Source organism: Haliotis rufescens, unplaced genomic scaffold (assembly GCF_023055435.1).
Source record: "Haliotis rufescens isolate VD_foot unplaced genomic scaffold, xgHalRufe1.0.p SCAF_23, whole genome shotgun sequence".
Taxonomy (NCBI): domain Eukaryota; kingdom Metazoa; phylum Mollusca; class Gastropoda; order Lepetellida; family Haliotidae; genus Haliotis; species Haliotis rufescens.
Genome location: NW_025963924.1, coordinates 10903425 through 10920827, shown reverse-complemented (window position 1 = coordinate 10920827; position 17403 = coordinate 10903425). Strand labels below are relative to the sequence as shown.

Below are 17403 nucleotides of genomic sequence, written 5' to 3'. Positions count from 1 at the left end.
CTGAAAATCAGTGGTGACTCCAGGTGTTTGTGAACAGGATGTGCATGTCCTGCATTTGTAAGCAAAGATTATATCCTACCTAAATATTATCACGGGGGATGCTTTACTCCAGAGTACTGAGAACTGGTATGGGTTCAAATTCACGAAGGAGAATCATCCTGACACTATAGAATTTCATCCCCGGGATAAAAAATAGGGTAGGATAATATGCCCTGTTACACATGTCCTGCCCTTCCAATAGCATCTGCCTTGTCTGCTGTTTACAGGTGCACAGATTCTGCTGTTTAAAACAAATCACTAAGTAAAACAATCCATGTCCTTCAATCCTCAGTTGTCTCAACATCTTCCACGTCACCTGCACAACAGATCCAGCTTTGCAGAGATGAAGTAACAGATGCAACATCACCCATTTCCAAATCAACACCAACAGGTCCTGCCACCTCTTCCGAATCAAAGTCCAGAATCAACCCCACATTCCTCCATCAACACTTATCTATTCTCCATTGCAGGCACAAGCATCCATGCGTATCTCTGACCTTCAGGTGAGTGAGTGAGTGAGTGAGTGAGTGAGTGAGTGAGTGAGTGAGTGAGTGAGTTATAATTTTACTTGGCATGACCATCAGGAACCTCGATGAAACAGAAGACCAACAGCCCCTACACAGATAGATCTCTGCCAACAGTAGCATATGCCCCTCTTCAGCGCCTCACAAGCAGAACCTGGGATGTTATTGCAAGTATGGCAACCTCAGTGCAACTGTCATGGGACATCATTCTTCCCATGAATCAGTTCAAGTGGGCAAGCACATTTCCAAGGTTCTTAAACGAAGCTGAAATACGTTCTCCATTACCTAAACTGACTCTTGAAAACTCTCACACCTCCTGACACCAAGTTCTCCCACACGGTGTAAAGTGCAAAAATGCTCCATTCTTCCCAGGCAGAGGGGCTGATGAGAGTGGAAAGCCCCAAGTAGAAAAGAACTAGAAGCAGATTGCAAGGAACTTCCTAAGATGGCAGAGCATATCGATTCCAGTTCAGTTGCTGAGTAAAATTGAAACAAAAAGGCCCAGTTAAAAAATAGACAGATGGCCTGAATTACTGGTTGGTTAATTGCTGCATGATTGCAACCAGACTATTGTCTGTGGTCAAATTGAAACCTGTCTGCTGCGAAGACAACAGATTCTGTTTTCTATGGTAAATGACACGAGATGGATGAGCGAGAGCCTTATAATCAGTGAAAGGGCAAATCTAGAATTTTTCGAAATTAGGAAATTCATACCGCTACATTTTAAGCTTGGTATGCACTATGACTGTGGAGTATGTGTATATTATATAGCTAAAGCAAATCTAGATCACAGGAGTGAGTGAGTGAGTATGGTTTTACGCCGCTTTTAGCAATATTCCAGCAATATCACGGCGGGGGACACCAGAAATTGGCTTCACACATTGTACCTATGTCGGGAATCGAACCCGGGTCTTCGGCGTGACGAGCGAACGCTTTAACCACTAGGCTACCCAACCGCCCCTAGCTCACAGTAAAGCAAGTCTAGCCAGCCAAAAGTCAGCATCAGCAAAAACATAACTTTTGATGTATCTTGATACATGATTGAATACTGAACATGGATGAAAATCAAAACTTGAATTTCTGAATTCAGGAAAATCTCCCAGAAACATGATATTGGATGAAGGAGTTGAATGCCTGTGTGATGAGTACTTCAGTTCTATCGCATCTTTTCAGGTAAATATTGGAGAAATGCTGTCAGTGATGGAGGTTTCTACAACTTTAGTGAAATCGACATACATGTGTAAAATGCTGACAAACCAAGGATCATATTCAGGGCGAATCTGGGATTCGAACCTTTGGCATGCCAAAGGGAAGCAATCCATTCTCAGTACTATACATGATTACATCTTCAGTGTAACGATATCAAACTTGCTAGTGGTATGCATGTTTATTGTATTTAGGAGTTATGTCCCTTAGCCTGGTGGAGCTGTTGTAAGAAAAGACCCCATTTCATTGGTGGTGGCAGATGTAAGTCAAATGGAAGTTGGTGATATTACTTACTGACAGAATGAAAAAACATTACATTCAGCACATGCATAAAATGTGATTGATATAATTAAAAAGAAATATACATGTTTGTTCCCATTTCACCTGATGTGACCGTCAGTACATATTGAAATACTTAATGATTATCTTGTCCTTTTAAGGCAATTACATATCAAAAGATTTGTCTTCAATTTAATCATGTAGCATCGCAGTCTATACCTGGATCAGTAGGTAATTCTCCTTAACGCCCAATGATAACATGACGTCAAGTATATTTCCAGCAATTACTGCAAGTCTTGCACTTGAAACTGATTGCACATGTGCCTCGGGACGGAGACATTCCTCCCATCAATCCACAAGGAATGATGGTGCATGAAGACGTAAAGCTCGTATAACCTTGATGTACTTGTCCAAAGTTAGTCACTTAAATCTGGCTTCAATGAGATACGCGTATCGTATAGACTCAGGAGAATTCTGGGAAATCTATTGATGGAAATGTATCCAAGAGTCATTACATTGGCTACGCCACTACATGATGACTGACAACATGCTTACTGGTCGTGCAGATTGATAGACAAATGTAAAGTACCTACGGATGACCATTGAAAAGAACCTAATTTGATTGAGGAATTAATTCGTCTCTCAAAAGTGAAAACTTATTTCCACGGCCATAGTGGTGATTGAAATCTAATTTTCAGAGAGTGTGCATTACATGTCTTAAATCAATTAGGGGAACGCTCCCTGAAATAGGAGAGGAAGTGAAGCTATTTGCATCACGATGTGCTTAGCATACTAAATATTAAAAATATCAAATAGATTTGTGAATTTTCTCCTCCTTAGAACTGGTCATGCATATCCAGAATGGTAAGATCTGAAAATGTATCTGGAAATTCAAACACAAGCCATGCCTATGATCAGTGGAAGCACTAGCTGGGGTACCCAACTGTCCTTCAAATGTTTGTTTGTTTGTTGTTTAACGGCACACTCAACAATATTCCAGCAATATGACTGTGGTCTTTAAATGATTGAGTGTGGATGACACAATCCAGTGATCAATATTATGAGCAACAATCCACGCTGTCGGGTTACAATGACACGTACATGAACTCCAGATTCAGTTGGTTGCTCTTACGACCAGCATAGGTTGCTGGGAACAGATACTAGTATCTTATCCCCATGGTGGAGCCTTCAAACAATACAGAGTCGATAAATCAATCAACATGTTAACTAACACAGCTATAGCTCCGCCACATTTACATGTCAAATATCACTTGTAAATAATTGAGTCTGGACCAGACAATCCAGTGATTAATATCATGAGCATTGATCTACGCAATTGGGATACGATGACATGCATCAACCAAGTCAGCGAGCCTGACCACCCCATCCCATTAGTTGCCTTTTACGACAAGCATTGTCGCATTTTAAGGCAAGCATGGGTTGCTGAAGACCTATTCTACCCTGGATCTTCACAGGTCGGACACCAATGGGGTAGGATGGTACGCAATCAGCCATGTCGCACAGCTGGACCACCCAATACCCATGGCAGTCCGTGCTTACAATACACGAGGTATGGGGCCTATATGACCTTGACATCCCAGAGGGACACATGTAAGATGTCCACTGTATGTTTACTCCATGATAAACAGAGTGCTCCATACTTCACAACTACGCATCTCCACTTGTTGCAACCAAAAGATTTGAATTTCAACCCAATTTCTTCACTCGACTGAAGTCAATATATTCAAAATGACACAAATCTTTTACTCTACTGGTCCTTATTGTGAGCATTTAAATCCCATTCCTATTCAAAGTCAATGATACTTGAGCATGAGGAAAGAACATTACAGACTAGCTTATACAAAGCCTGTTCAAGCACACAACACCCCCTCAGCGAGCCCTAAGGGTTTTTCTCAGCTACACCAGTTCTCACCCAGATCTACACCGTTACAACTGTTTTCTTGTGCTGAAGTGTGTTCCGGGCCAATGACAATAACACTAACATGTACATACAACCGAGACTCCACCGATGCACCTCGAGACATCATGCCTCATTTCAATGCTACACCCATTTCGCTCACAACGTTACACCAAAAATATGACCCGTCTCAAAGAGCTCTCCCCAGAAATTACCCACAATGACAGCTCCCAACACATAAGTGAACGTGTTTTTGTGTGCTCAGTGCTGTAATGGTTGCCACATGTTCGGCCCTTGGGGAAGTGAGACCGCTACCTCGGAGTGCTGAAGCGAATGTCATTCGTATTATAGATTCCCAGCTTAGCTGCGAACTTCTTGCATCAGAGGTTACAAAAATCTTGTTGTGATAAGTGCATGAAACGCAGCCCTGTCTCGACATGACTTGCTTGTGATAGGGAGGTACAGTCATTGCATAATTTAAACTGAAATATGATATTAATGACTGCCAAGCCCCGGCTTCAAAATGAGGAAAACATTATGTGTATCTGATCAAATTCTGCCCCCAAGACACAAATTCTGTGAGAAACAGAATTGAATCATGCTTAAACCAGGAACATTGTTCATGATAAAACAATCAGCTTCTCACAGTGTGTCATAATATAGAGTCCATTAGCCCTTATAATGTCCTCCATGCCAAATACATGTTCCATAATTGATGCCAGCTTTTCAATTCTCATTAGTAATAATCATCATGAATTTGAAGGAAAATGTCAACCAAATGTCAAGCGGGATAACGATGTGTATGTTTCCATCAGAATTGGGACACTGTCTGACCTGCCACTGCATCCACAACTACCTGTTGAATCATGTCACAAACAGCAAACAACGTCATAAAACATCTATCTCCTGTTAAGGGCTCAGACATTCAGGATTTTTACTGCCGTCCTTGATAAGACCATTCCTGATTAAAATTTGTCAAAAGTATGATCAAGATCCTGTGATTCGTGGTGGGAAATTCACCAAAAAAATCAGATATTGTCTGTAGGGCTCTGTTATGAATGTATACGACTGCGTTCAATCAATGATAGGACATTCGGGATCATTGAGGATAGTAATCCGACTTTTTCACTTTTCTTCGTGTCGTAGCGCTGTCTGATCTCAAACAGGAGCCATAATGGGCACTGTGTGAACCTGACCTAACATTGTCAAGCATCGGGTAACAAAACTGAAACTTGGTGCACACAATCTTCAAATACAAAAAGTCAGATAAGCCCAAACACCATGTAACAAAAGATATTGTAAGAATTTCATATGTGAAGAAGTAGAAACATAATATTTTCTACACTGATGTTCCCTGTATCAATCCTTAAGATCTAACCCACATTAACCTAAATTCAGTCACATCTCTAAAAGACCTCAGTCCAGCAGATCTTCTGCCACAAGTGTTTAAATGTCATAAACCAAATGTGTATGTTAAGATCATGGGTAAAAATATAATACAAGCATAAGTTACCAATTTGCATTTCCAGCTTGTTTATATTTGAGATGATTATGTATACATTTCTGTATAATACATTAAAGTGCCAAATATATATTACATATTGTCTGTTTGTTGTTTAACGCCGCACTCAGAAATATTCCCGCTATATGACGGCAGTCTGTAAATAATCAAGTCTGGACCAGACAATCCAGTGATTGACATCATGAGCATCGTTCTACGCAATTGGGATACGATGGCATGCATTAACCAAGTCAGTGAGCCTGACCCCCCGATCCCGTTAGTCACTTCTTACAAGCATAGTCGCTTTTAAGGCAAGCATGGGTTGCTGAAGACCTATTCTACCCCAGATCTTCACGGGTCTCTTGGACATGTGCTTGTACCCTGTCCAATGAGGACCTTCTATACAATAAAGTTCTCTTCTACTCCAAGCATCTTCTTTCAGCCAAAAGCACACAGCTGAGCTGATCACAGAGACACATCACAAAATAACATAACTATGAGAGCAAAACACGACTTACAAATATTTCTTCCAACACATTACTCGTATGAAAGATTAATTTATAATTATGACTCATATTTTCACAATTCCCACGACGTTGTTGTGTTTGGCTGGGACGGGACACCCAGCTATGCGTTAAAGACGTTAAGCTACAGGAAACAACGTTCAATTGAAGAACAATAACAACAGCCAATACTTACCAAAACACTTATCCTCACATAGAGCACCTGCATGTATTCACAGCATCTGCGAACAGAAAAAGACAAATATTTATCAATGCATTTATAGTTTTTAGAAGAGGTTTCCATCACATCCTGCCTGCAAACTATGTTGAGGACATTCTCAGTTTTACTTTCACTGCCTCCAATATCCCTGCTTGTATTACACTAAATATCTGCATTAATCATGGCAAATGTGCAATAAACATTGACAGATAACACTCATGATAAATTATGTCATCATTTATTACAAATTGTCCATGAAGCATGCAAATGTTGTCTCATCTTACAATTGTTGGATCTGTTGCATGAAACGAACTTGATTCGAGGGACAATGCCAGAGGTACTCGTCCATTTCACAAATCTATCCGAACAGCAATACAATTTCTCCATACAATCACTGCACACCAGAAAAAGCATTGCAGTAGGTTAGGGAAGTCATATTAAAAAGAGGAAAAAATACTATTCTAATGAAACATTGCATGACAATCAAACAAACAGCAGGTCTATCAATCAAAAATATCAAATCAACCAAACCTTACCCTATTCCTCAGATAAATCCTTCAAAAGCATACAACACTACAATCCATCAATCAGTCTACAGGCTCTGAAAGTTACAAATTATAACCAAGCTACCCCCCAACCCATGAAATCCCAGTGCTATACGATATCAGCTTCTATGTTATGGTGCTAGCACATCCATGGAAGTCATTGCCTCACCAACCAGAGGCCGAGGAACCAATCAGAAGCTAGAACTCCCACTTGTAACCAGCAACATAAGGTTGTTACTAGGTGGGCACAAAATCTGGTGACGTCCACACCTTCAAACACAAACAACACATGGAAAACCTGGAGAATGTTTTAGCAATGACTTAATTCATCTTTCCTTAACTTCAGAGAAACTTTGTAAGGAATGTAAGGACAATTGTTTTAAAAATATACATTCCTATATGTAATAAGTTCCCGCCCATAACAACAAGCCTTCAAATAAACTATTTTTGATTTCGAATGAACAATTTACTAATTAACAACTTAGGGGGTTATCAATTTTGGGAAACTTGACCTTTTCTGTTCTTCCCATATTTTCTTCCCATCAGTCCTACAAATGGGATGACAGTTTTCAAATGAATCATTCAAAAGTGTTTTTTTTCTTGAAACTTCTTACCCAAATGAGCTATATGAAATGTCACTTTTTACCTTGAAACTTTAGAGTTCCATCAATGAAATTTGAGAGCTGGAAACCAAATAATCACCAGGCTGGCCCTCAGCTCAGCAACAGAAGGACAAATTGAAGTGGCACTAATGATTAAACTCCCATAAAAATAATAATGAAGGAATTTAAATTCCAGGAAAAATTGGCACATAAGAGATGAGAAGACTTCCACTGCATCAACACAGGAGAAGTCCAATCTGGCATGAAAATCAAAACGTGGTCGTTCCCTATGCATGGGGCTACTTCTTTACAGTAAGTTAAAGGTTAGTGCTAACACGGAAATTACTTAACATAATTGGGACAAAAATACATAAAATGAAAGAGACAAAACCCTTTCCATAATCAGAACAGAAAAGCATAGCCGTTTGTACGATTCAGACTATATCATCAAGCTTATGAATCACTATCAAATAGTGCTTATACCAGGTGTTTGCGAAAAGGTGAGCAGATCCTGCTCCACTTGTGGCACTCATCACACACACATGCAAAGGCAAGTCAATTGTTCCTCTGAGAGAAAACATGGCAACATATGGTTGAATTGCTTCGGACATTTTGGTCACTGAAGGGACAAAAGTGGAAATGTACTCTACATGTCAACACCAAAACTTTTTCAAAGATTTTCAGTTCTCTTTTTGAGATGAAATGATATCTCGTTCCCATCCTATTAAATCAATTTGGTCATATTTAATGGCAACATGTCTGTTACTGTTATTCAAAACAAAATTTCATGTGGGTGTTATTGAAAACAGTTTGGTCGATATGTAGAAATCTCCTCGTCATGATCACAAATATGTTCTTCAATATGCCCGCCATATTGAAAATCAAATTTGAATCTTTTGAACAAATTAAGGTGGTATGGTGGCATCATTGGTGGGAACAAGCATGTGAAATTTCAGCTTCATTGGGCCAATGGTTTCTGAGGAGAGGATGTCTACAGACACTGCTGATGCCGATGCTGCCCGACAAGCAAGCCATGACAAAAGATACCTTCAGTGCAGTCAGGTGAGGTAAAATTGATGGGATTAAATCACACTATCAACCTGATGCATCACCAAATCATGCTATAGTTACCATTGCTAATAATTCTAACCTCTATTACATCATTGTTGACTCTAGCACACACAGGAAAGAGCTGAAGATTTCCCGCCTTGCGTATGCACAAAAACACAGAGGAAAACTATTATCCACACAACTAATTAGGGTCAACTGACGTTGAAGAGAACTTCTGATGAAAATGTAAAGATTTTCATAGACTGGTGACAGCCAACATACAGGATAATGGCAATGATGTAATAGAGGTATGGCTTTGGCAGGGATTATTATATTTTTTAAATGTTTGCAGAACATAGGATAGACAGATAAACCAAGACAAGAAATTGGTGTTGCCTGGCTTCAGATGACGGCGTTGGTCATAAACTGGTGGATGTCATTACATAGATACGTCTTCCGTTGTTCAAGGAGTAAAATGTCACAGAACAATTATCCCTTATAGTGTTTCCTCATCATGTTGTTTTTTTGTATAGTTTTTACAGATCATGTTTCGAGATATTGTATTGCTTCTTTTTGCAGCCATCAGGGATTAAACAGTTTGAAATAGGTTTCTACTCATCTACATATCAAATTTAAAGATTCAAATGAAATGGAAATAAACAATCATGAAGAAAATTATATTTTTTATATGTGAAGTAATGATTTCCACGAGGACATCCCTCGAGAACAAGACAGTGAAATACAACCCTCCATGGAACTTTCTATGGAACTGAACATTTCTGACACATTTACCATTTTAACTTAAATGGCGCTTTGTTGATAGCAACATAACGATCATTATGAGATTAAAAAAAGACAATGGAAACAGCTTCCCACATTAGGGGAGTGGATGACTGGTTTGTTAAAACTTCATTAGAAAATAATAATGACTTTTTCAATATAATTACAACGTTTTTCATCTTACATTATTGAATATCTGCAAGTACATGTACCGGCACAGTCTTGCAGTCTGACTTCACGATGTGTCTGTGCCTTTCACTTCCTGAAACGGCTTATCTACGGCTCATATCATGTTCTTTCATATTTCAATGGTCAAGTTGATACCTTGGCTTATCTACAGGGTCGGCTTATCCGCTGTCATATACGGTTTATGAAGTGAAGTGAAATTTGGTTTAAGATTTTTGCACTTATATATTGACGTGCATGCACATGTGGGTGCTTGTACTAGTTCCATTTTATAGTGTTAGCCCACTGAGACACCATTCCACAATTTAACATGAATACCCCACTCAGACACAAAAAAACTGAGTCTGTCTGACCAGTCCTCATTTTATCCCTTTAACAACAAGTACCATCTTTTACCCTCTTTTGGTATTATGCAGACAGGGGATTGAACCATGGGCATTCGATGTACAGGCTGACGCTCTATATTTAGACCATGGAAGCAGAATATTTCTATTTCTATTAGTAGAACAATGTGAAAAAATAGACATGAGTGGGCATTTTGATACAAACGTACTGAAAATTAAGACATAAAATATATGTATGTAACAAAGCCATGGAAAAATAATTAATAAAGAATTAAGAACATATTGAAACAAACCAAAAGCCTTCTACCATCTGGCATGCTGCTCTCAAATGGCTATTTCCAACTGGTGATAAATCTTCATATTAACTGTCAATTGTGGTATTGTTTTGCTAAATGGAATACTGATAAGGCTCTGTCCTTTAGAAGCAGGGAATATTTTACGATATATCTCCTTTGTTATAATTATTTGCATAGCGCTCATATTTGTTAAAAGAATAAATCAAAGGAAAAAACAAAAAATACATATCCAATTATTGTCTTGAATATCTTTGATGTTTGGTCTAACATTTAAAACATTTCCGAAAAAGTAGAATGGGATTGAGTACAAATAGAATGGTATATTATGTACTCACAAAAACAATTTTCTTTTGCAAAGAGTAATACATTTATATATTTGCATGCATTGGATAATGTTCACTTATGAGATGAAATATATTGAGTGAGAGTGATTTTAGCAATGTTGCAGCTGTATCACCCTTATGTGTGAATAGAGAACACTCCAGTACTGCACTTGAGCGTCTAAGGTAGTCCTTGTCAAACTGGACATTAGGATGTACACCAGAGCGAGTGAAGAGCAGAAAGAATGGACATAAAGGAGTGAGAGAGAGAGGAGAGAGAGAGAGAGAGGGAGGGAGAGAGAGAAAGAGAGAGAGAGGGAGAGAGAGAGAGGGAGGGAGAGAGAGAGAGGGAGAGAGAGAGAGAGAGAGAGACAGAGCAGAGCAGAGCAGAGCGGGGAGGTGAAATGGGGTTTAACGTCGCATCCAAGATTATTGCACTTATATAGGGACGTGCATGTATGTGTGTGTGTTTGTGTGGCTGCTTGTACTAGTCCGGACTGATGCCAATTTATAGTACTAGCTCACTGAGATATCATGCCGCAGTTTAACATGAATACCCCACTCAGACACAGTATACTGACTCCGAGCCGACCAGTCCTTGTTTTAGCCCCTTAATGCCAAGTGCCAGACAGGGTAACAACAAGTACGATCTTTTAACGTCTTTTGGTATGACATGGCCGGGGATCGAACCCCGGACTTTCCGCTCTCCAGGCGGACGCTCTACCTCTAGACCACAGAGGCGGTCTGAAGAGAAAGAGAAGAGCAGAAAGAGAGAAGAGGGAGAGAGAACAGAAAGAGGGAGAAAGAGTATAGAAGAGAGAAAAGAGGAGAAAGAAAGAAGAGAAAGGGAGGGAAGAGAGAGGAGAAAGCAGAGAGAAAGAGGGGGACTTGAACCCAGGCCTTTTCCATGACGATTAAATGCTTTAACCACCATGCTACTTCACTGCCACCACAAAAGTTAGAAAGTATTCAAATAACCACAACATGTCCTCCATTCTCTCGACAATATAAACTGTGTCACATCTCAAATTGTTTTTTTTTACATCAAATCTTGCATTCATAGCCCACAAGCAAAACCATTTAACAGGAGGCAAAGTGCATCTTAATCCTGAACTTGCTTTAATTCACTTGCAAAATGTGAGAGGATTTGAGAATATCTTCAGCTCAATTTCATAATTCTAACAAATCTTCAATTTATTTGTGGCGGGTTGAGATTCCAGCTAAACCCCACCGTCTCGTGATCAACCCCCTGATCACTCCCACAGCAACACGGTAATGACATCACTGACACTCATGTAATCCCCAACTTCAACAATGCTCCTTGATGAAGAAACAATGGACTTAACAGCGGGATCGTTGTAATTAAATTTGAACACACTTTCCCCTCTGCAACCAAGTCCGACTGAAGACAATGGACCGATCAGATCAGACCAACTCGGCACATTTTTCTGTTAAAGACATTGAGCACTGCACTGACTCATAAATGCCAATTCTAATTAGGAATTTATGAAAAAAACAGTTGTTAATATGACACTTGACGTTGAGTTAGACATGTTATTAACATAGCAAAGCTGCCTTGTCATGTGCAATGAAACTGAAGCGGACACATTGCATGTGTCCGGTGATTACATAGCAAACACTGACAAGTAGCCCAATCTCCAGGAGACCGCCTCCGTGGTCTTGTGGTAGAGCGTCCGCCCGGAGAGCGGAAGGTCCGGGGTTCGATCCCGGGCCGCGTCATACAAAAAGACGTTAAAAGATTGTACTTGTTGTTACCCTGTCTGGCGCTCGGCATTAAGGGGCTAAAACAAGGACTGGTCGGCTCGGAGTCAGTATACTGTGTCTGAGTGGGGTATTCATGTTAAACTGCGGCATGGTATCTCAGTGAGCTAGCACTATAAATCGGCATCAGTCCGGACTAGTACAAGCAGCCACACACACACATACACGTGCATGCACGTCGCTATATAAGTGCAATAATCTTGGACGCGACGTTAAACCCAATTTCACCTCACCTCACCCAATCTCCAGGCTGGTACAAAGGGAGCACAAAGGAGTTCTATTCAAAAGTCATATTCTTTTATTCAACCGTTCCTGGTGATGGGGATCTTTAGCCCCTTAGAACAATAGAAAACAGACAAGTGTATGTCTCAAGGGTCATTGACCACATCACCATGGTGACACAGTGTGCTGGTGTCGTCCTTGTTGTTCCTGTTCAAGCCATTGATGTCACAATGTCTGACAACCCAAACACTCCAGATTTCCACATGTCTAGAGTTTTGTTTATTTTTTGTTAAATGTCATAGCTTTATGCCGTTGGTTTGTAAATAGTGGAGTCTGGGCCCAAAAATCCAGTGATTGACATTGTGAGCATCGATCTATGTAATTGGGATGTGAAGACATGCATTAACCAAGTCTGCCTGACCACCTAATTCTGATAGTCGCCTCTTATGACAAGCATAGGTTTCTGAAGACCAATTTTAACCAGGATCTTCAGAAGGGGAGACAAGCATAGGTTGCTGAAGACCAATTACATTGTGACAATCTTTTGGTATGACGTGTCCAGGCAAATGAACAAAAATCTTTAGCTGTCCAAGCGAACGCTCTATCCACTACACCATGGAGCTGGTTCCTTAACATGAATCACAAACTGTCTCTGTTCTGTGCACAAAACATGTTACATGTTCTGGTTTTTACACGTGGGGAGGCGGGGGTCGCATTAAGCACAGCGATATACGGTAACATTTCACAATTCAATCAAAATTAAGTAACATTGCATTCAAGTGATAGCCACGATAATTAATTAAACCTAAAATAATAAAACGGGTAATAAATTGGCCATTCTCAGTTTAAGTTCAATATTATTTGAATTGTAAGCAAAACACTACTGAAAGCTTTCTGGCAGAACAACTTTTTTTGTTCTTGTATAGAAATGAATGTGACTCAGTCATTAGGGAAATTAACTGACTCCCATCAAAGAGGCAAGAAAATGCACTGCAAACAGTGTCTCTCTCTTCTGAAGTATTCCCATATAACACATTTCCCAGACTGCATATATTACCAAATGGAGTCTTTCACTCTGATCATCAAGTCAGTCCCTGTTAAAAGCCCATGGAGAGTGTTTCAGTAGTGTAATGGCTTGACAATGACGGAGAAGGTACTGGTGGGGGACCTGCTGTCACAGTAACTACCATTAAGGGACAAAACGGTCCCTTGGGCTCTCCACGCTTACAGTCGCCCATCTGTTGGGTTTTCCATTGAGCCTCTGGTCGAAAGGGACATAAGGGGGCTGACTAAATGTATTGACTTCTCCTGGACCTTGACTTGCTTGGACATGGGTCAAATAGTTAATGAGAGGGGGGTCATCTGATACAGAGGGTGGGGAGGGGGTATGAGGGTGGATCATCCGAGGACGGAGCTGTGGGAATAGGATGGGGACGATGGTGAGGGTGAAGGTGTCATCAATAATGAGTATGTGGCATTTGTAAAATATTAGCATCTTCTGATTTGAACCATCAAGGGTTAAGGTCTTGATGAGGGTAAGGTCATCTGAATCCCCATCGGATGTTGTGTCAAGGATGTGGTTTAGTCTGACCACAAGAACATTCAAGTAGCTTCATGGCTGGGACAATCATCAAGCATCACCTGACCTTATTCTTGTTATTCTGGAGACTTACTCTTTACAAAGGAACAAGTGGGTGGGTGAGTTAACTCAAGTACATCTTGCCCTATTGTATGTGTACACCCACTAAGGTCTGGGTACCAACAAGCTAAGAAATAAAATAAAATATAACATGACATGACATGACATGACGACATGACATGACATGACATGACATGACATGACATGACATGATATGATATGATATGATATGATATGATATGATATAATATAATAAGTTGTTTGACTCCCCATTGTTCTCAGTGCCTTGACGGACATTGGGAGAGTACCCGGGTTTGCTACCAGGAATAGTCCTTCTGACAATCTGGGTAATGTAGAAGGCTGCAGTGTTGGGGAGTCTTCGCATTCTCTGAAAAGTTCTGGGTGGGTTTGACTAGGCAGTGCTTCCTAGGGGAAGTCCCATTCGCTGTCTGGGTTGCATGTAGAGGAGGCAAGGGCCCTGAGCTGATAACGAGCCTAACCAGCCCGACTGTGCCAGGATCACCCAAACCCTCTTTGCAGCATGTTTCATTTTAATCTGTACATACTACTACTACTACTACTACTACTACTACTACTACTACTAACAATAAGTTGTGGTCCTAGCAGTAGCATCCTCTGAATTACTTTTGAAATACAACTTTGAAATTGAGACCTATAAAATAGATATGTCAACTGTCGTACAGACAAAAAACTCTTCATTGGACAATTGGTAGCAATTGTTAGATTGGCTGTCCATAAGTTAATTCAGACACTAGGTGACAACTGAGGTTATATAGATAAGAAGGGAGAAAGGATTAAGGAACAAAACATCAGAAGAGTCCTGAATCAAATCCCTTTGTGTACCTCTTTACTGATAAGGTAAAGCTATCACCCGCTGGCAGTAGGGTCAGTGTTGTGGAGAATTTAAGGAAAAAGAAATGAAGGTAAGAATGAATCCTCAAATGAGGAAAAAGTACAGTTTGACAACCCAGTCTAACATATCCTGACTGACATGTCCTGCTATTATACTGGGAAATAATCTAGAGAATGTCGCATAATAGAAAGACTGTAACTGAAAGTACTGTTTGACAACCCAGTCTAACATATCCTGACTGACATGTCCTGCTATTATACTGGGAAATAATCTAGAGAATGTCGCATAATAGAAAGAATGTAACTGAAAGTTAATTGTGTTCATTGAACCATGACTAATAAACATCAAGGTCGCCTGGAGTAAATCAAGGTCATCTGGATAGAAAGGGTGGAACGCCACCTGACAGAGGTAAGCTGGCCAAAATAGTTACGAGAAAAGAGAGATTTGATTTAATGTTTTATCATGAACGGATCTCACCGTGGCTGACAGAGGTCAAATGCTTAATGGGAAAGGTCATCAATTAACGACATCAAACATGATGACAGTGGTATTAAAAAGGCAAAATGAGAACGGTACAGGATTAAGTTGGATTGATGACTCAAAGATTATTGATTTAACTGAATACAAAGACTGAAACATAACCTCTGCCATGTATCCATTACATGGGTTTCAAACAAAATTTAACTATCTGTAAATGTAAAACTGGTGCTTTGATATAGAACTAGTGGCACAATACTCACGTACAGGCTGATCAATAGATGTTACCACACCACAGTGGAAGGTTTTGAATTCCAGGTCACTCTCTTGTCCACTGAACATATTTTTTGTTCATCCGAAAATTTCCTTCCATCTTATTTCATAAAAAGTTCCAACTTTGGATTCAATGTCTGGATTCAATGCTTTACAAATATTGAACAGGTGAGATGCAAAATAATAGCCATTGTCATAGAAACCAGATACTGAAGCTGACTATTGCTTACTGCAGCTGTGACAAGCAATGAACTCCAGCATGCTGCGACAAGTCTGCCATAATAAATAACTAGATATTAGACATTATGCACACATACAGATCCAGATATCCATGGTCAAGCGGGACATGTGTCCGAAACACGACAATAATATCCTGGAATTGTCCTCTACCCAGTAATCTGCATACTGATTAAACAAGCGCATGTGCGGCTGTTGTCCCTTCTGTCTTGGGGTGTAATCACTCACGGAAACAGTGTCAGAGGGTATTGTAATTCCAGGGTCGCTCGCCAGAGTCCGAGGGTCATTCCACAGTATCCCCCACACACCTCGCTCCACCTTCTCCGCACTGTCTGTCTCAGGGGGACTGTTAGAATTCCGTGTTGGCTTAACTCAGTGACAATGCTCCCTCTTCCCCTTTAGGATCCCATTGTCTTGTCAGCAGAAATAAATGAAGTCAAGTCACACAATCCCATGATGCCTATTTGCAGAATCTCTGAGCAGGAAGGTCTCGACCTTCCTGACATTAAATATATCAATGGTGCCTTTCATAAGGAAATACATTAATAATCTACTTGTTTCACTCTGAATGGCATTTGTGGTTCTTCAGTGTACAGCAGCCAATGGTCTGAGAATGATGACTTCTTTACGCCATACAGCATGACATATATACACTTCAACTTGGGAAAATACCTATGTTTAATGCATAGGCAACACTCAGATAACGTTAGACATAAATCATTTGACCTCGCAACCACAGGCTTGTACAACATCCATCAATTTCTTAAAGCAACCTTTAACGATATCAAATTAGTGAGACTTCATTTCAGAAGAGTCTGTACAGTGGACACAGTGACCTTCGGTAATTTTCCTTGATCCATATCATGGCATGTCAGCCTAATGTAGGAGGAAGGCTCAAAGAGAAGCATGTCATAGACGTTTAGCACTCTGTGAAATCCATCAAAGGTCTGGTTCAAACAGATCATGGAGGAGATGTAAAGACTCTGGGTTCAAACCCCAAACATGCATGGCCAACAGTTGGGGCTTCGAATACTGTACAACACACATCAAAGATTACAAACATATTGCCCTTGCCAATTGGGTAAAAGATGTTATTTTGTTTAAAAAATGGATTTTCTTTAAGTTCTTATTTTCTTCGTTTGAGGAAAAATATCAATAAAATAATGCAAAACTTGGTACTATAGCTTACCCATCCTTACCATTCCTGTTATCAGCAAATTAAAAAACACCATTACATAGCCATAACAATTAACAATACAAATTGTGAAATTCTTATTCCAAATTTTTGGAATTTTTACACACATTTGGGGCAAACTTGGGGCGGATTAATGGCCCCTGAGCATGTCCAGATAAACCCTTGTATATATTCACAACTTATGAATGTTCTAAAAGCAATATAGACTGTTCTTGGAAGTATTCTAATATTTCAAGATCAACATGAATTTCCCATACTGGCTTATCCCAGACAATTTCATCCTCATTACCAGCCTAAAAGTTGAGTCAAGAACAGTATACTTATGTACAACTTGTTTTCTATATTCTCACTTCCTTCCAGCAAAGAAGGCTATAATATTAGGGTACATCTG

At 39.9% G+C, this 17403-nt stretch overlaps 1 protein-coding gene across 5 annotated transcripts in view; it reads right to left on the bottom strand.

Annotated features, from left to right (window-relative positions):
• The window catches only part of LOC124133063 (plexin A3-like), a 223721-nt gene that overhangs the window by 96396 nt on the left and 109922 nt on the right, over positions 1–17403 (bottom strand). For 4 of the 5 annotated variants that reach the window (XM_048401776.1, XM_048401775.1, XM_048401774.1 and 1 more), the window contains one exon: positions 6167–6212. The gene's annotated coding sequence lies outside the window, so the exon portion shown is untranslated. Of the gene's footprint in view, positions 1–6166; positions 6213–6726; positions 6780–17403 lie in introns of those variants that run through there. The other variant, XM_048401777.1, reaches the window with a different exon arrangement.